We start from the raw sequence: 5697 nt of genomic DNA, 5'->3' as shown, positions 1-5697 counted from the left end.
GATGAGTTTATATAGAGAAGAAAAGTGGCAAAATGTAGGAATTAATATCAACCCCTGGATTGTGTTAGGAAGAATGGAAGGTGGAGATTAAAAGTAAATAAATAAGAAAATTTTCTAAATTCATTTATTTAAAATTTTTAATATAATAATAATAAAAAGTTATGTGAGTAACGTTCAAATGAAAATTCAAAATTTATCATAAATATAATAATATAATAATAATAAAACTACGTGAGTAACTACCAAAATTTTAAAATATAACAATATAATATAGTAATAATAAAAATCGATGTGAGTAATGATTAGATTCAAATTTATATTTTGTAAAAATAATTTTATTTAGAAATATAATAATAGGAAAAACTCTGCCCTTTGTTACTCTTCCAAAATTATAAATGTCATACTTTGATATATTTTGATTTGTTCATCATTTTGATTTTGTTGCCACATCATCACGTCGGGTATGTTGTCTCGACTGTAAGTTCTTCGTTTTAGCTCTGATTTGAGTAATTGAAAAGTCGTTGAAATCGTTATTCCCAACCTTATACTGTGGACAGTTCAAAACACTGAAAATAGTTAATCATTAAGAGTACGTTTGTTATCATCAAAATATCAATCAATTAATTGATTGAAATTAATTAAAGTGAGATCAAGGGCCTGCCAATATCTATAACTTCCAATGCTAACAAAAAATATAATTAATTGAATATGAGATCTGATTATACTAGTAAAATATGAAAGAATTTTGATCCTAAATTAATTTCTTATAACCATAACTATAGAAAAAGAAAATCTGAGATAGGATTTTACCTAATAACAGACCAAAATCTTACTAGATAAATAAATGTGCATCATATTCTTCTGTTGAAACACCATTTTACTTTTTCTCAAATCTGACCTTTTTTTTCTGTTTATTTTTTTTGGATGAACTGTGATGTTTATTTTTGGATGAACTGTGATATGGGGTTGAGAAAGAGGATGCAGATGAGAGGTCAATGGGTAAATTTTATTTTTAATTTTAAGTAATGGTTTTTAGTTATTTATTTATGAATTATTATTATTATTATTATTTTGACGTATATATTTTTTTATAATTATTTTTATTTGTTTATTTATTTTTATTATATATATCCAAGAGGGGATGACCCTTATCAAGTCCTTGAAATAATTAATAACAATGCATATAAAATGATCTTCCTATAGAATTTTCAGCACATTCTACTTTCAATGTTGCTGACTCGAGTCCTTTTGATGTAGGTGATGATTTTTCTTATTCGAGGATGAATTCTTTTGAAGAGGGGGAAGATGATAAGGATCACGGTGTTCCAAATGTTCCAACTGGACTAGTCAAGAAGATTGAACAAGCATTCACTCTTCATCTATAAAGTTGGATAGACTTGGTTCAACTCTGATTTCATGTGTTACAAGCTTATTTGATTGAGGAAGGACCATTTGGAGCTTTAGAAGTGAATATTTACACCATTCAAGTAGAGGATGAAGTTGCAAGCATCATTAGATGAGTTGTTAGAAAACTTTATTTATTTTTAATTCATAAAGTATGTAATGGTCAAATTGACCTCATTTTTTGTTGAGATTCAAGGGGATTGAGATTAAATCCAGACAACTAACTTCTTGTGTGGAAGACTATAAATATCCACATATTATTATGTAAAAATCAGATTTAAGAGGAATGAAATTGATCTTTGAAGTTGAGAAGTTTCCCTTAAAAATTCTAGCATCATCTCTGCACTTTCTAAGTTTGAAGCAATTGTTGGGGTAGAATTGCATCTGAGCCATTCAGTCTTTCAAGTTCGATTGTGTGGTTGAGTGAAATTCTCAACTTCTACTTATTTCCGGTGTTTCTTCTCTTCCTATTCGTGATAATTTATCCTAATACAAACAAGTTTGTTTTTTAGGGAATGTATTAAGCACATGGGTTTAGTAATTACCATAGACTTTTGTATAAAATGAAGTAAATACAAATGGAGTAAGTATATATAACAATAAAAGAGGAATTATGTTTACTAACATTTTTTTTTCTTTTTTTTTTTTTTAACATGAGATAGAAGTAAACATAGTAATCAAAACAAAAACTTAAAAGAAGTTAATCCTATTGTTAAATGGTAGCGAAGAAGTAGTTTTAACCTATCAATCTAGGTTTTGAAAACTAAAATTAAAAAATTAAAAAATTAAGAATAAATATAAAATAAAAGTTGTTTTCAAAAACTTAATTTGGGGTGAAATTTTACTTAAAATTAAAACCTATTGTTTCAATATTTATCCTAAAGGAATGCATATACTTGAGTGGCAATGCAGCTTCAACCAAACAAATTTGAGCTGGATCATTCATAATCTCAAACCTACAGGGTAGGAATTATAGGATATGAACTTTATTTATGTCAATATTTCTTAATAATATTAATTTGAAGTACAAAGAACTTTATTTATGTCAATATTTTTTAATAATATTAATTGAAGTACGTCCAATTGATTTGAAGAACAAGTTCTACTATGTGATGGACAATGTGGGCTGTGTGTAGAGTATATGGTACACGTCCACGATTACCCGTTAGGATAGCACCGTAGGAAAAATGAAATGAAACGAAAGATAGGTCCCATCATTTCATTGCATGTGATTGTTGCATTTAACTCCAATAGTGGGGTCACTTACCGAGTATTTCTTTAAATACTCAAGCCATGTGCTACTACATTTTTTAGGTTAAGGCAAGACATTTCGGTACGGCTGACGACGGCATCGCAACTCGAGATCATGGCACATGCATAGGATAGTGGTATTTATTTTCTTAGACTTAGGATAGAATAAGATGTTTTAAACTTAAACGCTTATTTATTTTATTCCGGGTCTTTTGTTGTGTCGTTTTAAAGATGTTTTTGAAACACGTAAGTTCATGGCTGTGTTTTAAGTTAAAGGTTATGTTTTATGGAATTTAAATGAAGTCTTCCGCATTCAATATTTATGGTACGTATACAGTAACGACCTTAAATTAAGTAGAAACTTTTGAGTCGTTAGAGTTCAAAACTCAAATAGAAACTAAAATTGAAAGTGAAAACAAATAAAAATAAAAGTAAATTAATATAAAATAAGAAAATACTATAAAATTAAAATATTTAGAGTTTAATCTATCTCTACAAATATATTTTTCTCTTTATTTATAATTAGTCATAAAAAGAAATAATGGACAGTTCCTTATTCAAATCCAATTTCTTCGTAAAACTGTACAAAATTTCTCTCTAACTCTCTTTCAAAACAATTCCCCTTTATTTTCTTCTTCTTCATTTTTTTTCCTTTCTTTCTTTTTTCTCGTTATTGAACTCTAATTAGGGATCTTACTGACCTCTAGTTAGGAAAGATGGGTCAAAATGAAAAAATTGAGAAATTAATCCTCATTTCAATTCGCGTTACAGCATAACATAACATAATACATGTCAAACACTCACAAAGTGACACGTGGAGGGGCTACGGAGCACGCGTTCTTAATACCTCATACAATTCATCCAACCAAGCTAATAGTAACACCATTCACCTGGTTGGCCGAAAGCGAAGTCACTAAATTTCCTGTATAGATGTTCATTAGATCACACTCATTGATAACCTTGGTATATTATAACAATTCAACTTTTCATTTTATAGCCGTCCAACCACTCAGAGAAAAATATATTTGATTAGAAGCTAAAAATATTTTGTTTGGTGGTATGATTCTCACTTAGGGTGCAAGAGGTTTTGAGTTCAATTCTTGTAATGCCCCTATGTCTAAATCCTTTCTTATCCAAGGACTTCATATTAATATAAACTTTTTGTTCCTATTATCAAACATACTTCTTAACTTCTGTACACCAATTGTTTGGCAACAAAGACTAAAAAATCTTTGTTTACATCCCAAGACTTTATACTTACCATCTTAGGAAACAAAGAAAAAAAAAAAAAGAAGAAGTTCTTATTATGTTCTTGTTTTGTTCTCCACGACATATTCTCATCGAGGACTTCATGTGTTTCCTGCAATACAACAAAATACGACCTTAATATCTAGGCTCAAGGCTTCATACATACGTTTCAAATGGCATAACAAGGTCATTTGATCTAGTGGTATGATTCTTGCATTGGGTGCGAGAGGTCTTGAGTTCAATCCTCGAAATGTGCCCCTTCAAGAAATTGTAGAATTGAAGATATTTATTAAGTAAATAAACACACATTAAAATGACAAAAGTTAAATACATACATTCCCATGATATTGTGAATATGCCAAAGGTAACACATAATAAGAACTTTTAGCCCCTCAATTCCCAACAAATATAGATTTCAAACTTGAGAAAAAAAATCATATCGAGTGAGAGCTAAAAATGATAGATGTTCAAGAAGGGAAATTTGGTCTAGTGGTATTATTCTTACTTAGGGTGTGAGAGGTCTTGAGTTCACATCTTAGAATGCCCCTGTCCTTAATTCTCTTATTACTTCGGTTATCAATCTACTCGCACGTTTTTTCTAGCATGAGATAGCAATCCCGTTATAAATATTGTTAAATGGTATGGTAGCAAGGGACGAAGTACGGTTAAATAGTAGCAACGAATGCTCAACGTATTATAAATATTGTTGCTCAACGTATTAGTTAAATGGTATGGTAGCAAGAGACTAAGGGACGAAGTAAATATTATAAATATTGTTAAATGGTATGGTAGCAAGGGAATGCTCAACGTATTATAAATATTGTTGCTCAACGTATTAGTTAAATGGTATGGTAGCAAGAGACTAAGGGACGAAGTAAATATTATAAATATTGTTAAATGGTATGGTAGCAAGGGACTAGTAAAATTGTGAAAGGGACAAAGTAAATCCCAAAGGAATGCGCATATGCTAGTGGCAATGCAGCTTCAACCATAATAATTTTGAGCTGGGTCATTCATAATCTTAAAGGCACAAGTAGCTTCTAAAGCACAAAAACATGTGGATAAATTTTAAATATAGAGGCGCATAAAACATATGGACTAGCAACTAAAAATTATAGATTCATTACAAGGGCATTTGGTCTAGTGGTATGATTCTCGCTTCGGGTGCGAGAGGTCTTGAGTTCGATTCTCGAAATGCCCCCTACAATTATCACATAGATGTTTGGAAAAAAAAAAAAAGAAGCGAAATTTAATATTATCACATTGATCCTAAATGCTCTATAATATTATGGTGCCTTAAGGCATTACACCCTTGATCCTAAATGCTCTATAATATTATGGTGCCTTAAGGCATTACACCCTTGATCCTAAATGCTCTATAATATTATGGTGCCTTAATGAGATATTTTAAATGGATTGTATACGCGTTTAAATGTAGTTTGCTACACACAAAAAGATATGGATGTTAAATTTTTAAGTCACTCTTGAAAAGTATGGTGTGGGATAAATTGGATTATTGCCTATTATTTCTAAGATAATATTAAGTCTTGGGACTATAAATTTTTAATTCAAAACTATGGTGTGGGATAAATTGGATTACTGCCTATTATTTCTAAGAACATATTAAGTCTTGGGACTAATGTTTGCCATTTGTAGTGATGGCATATAATAAAGCAATTCATAGTACCGTTTTCGTTTAGAGCAATTCATAGTACCACACATTGTTCTCCTTCTCAAGATGTTTATGGATTTAATCTGCCTATTATTTGTAAGAATATTAAATCTTGGGACGAA

At 30.1% G+C, this 5697-nt stretch overlaps 1 non-coding gene across 1 annotated transcript; it reads left to right on the top strand.

Moving 5' to 3' along the window:
* The first annotated feature begins 5032 nt into the window (after positions 1 to 5032).
* TRNAP-CGG (transfer RNA proline (anticodon CGG)) lies at positions 5033 to 5104 on the top strand. The gene has a single exon. It is a non-coding gene; the product is annotated as a tRNA-Pro (tRNA).
* The last annotated feature ends 593 nt before the right edge of the window (positions 5105 to 5697 follow it).

The sequence above is a fragment of the Cucurbita pepo genome, chromosome 3 (assembly GCF_057944985.1).
Source record: "Cucurbita pepo subsp. pepo isolate OVF chromosome 3, ASM5794498v1, whole genome shotgun sequence".
In the NCBI taxonomy this organism is placed as follows: Eukaryota; Viridiplantae; Streptophyta; class Magnoliopsida; order Cucurbitales; family Cucurbitaceae; genus Cucurbita; species Cucurbita pepo.
The sequence above is the reverse complement of the archived record's forward strand: the minus strand, read 5'-3'. Positions and strand labels throughout refer to the sequence as shown.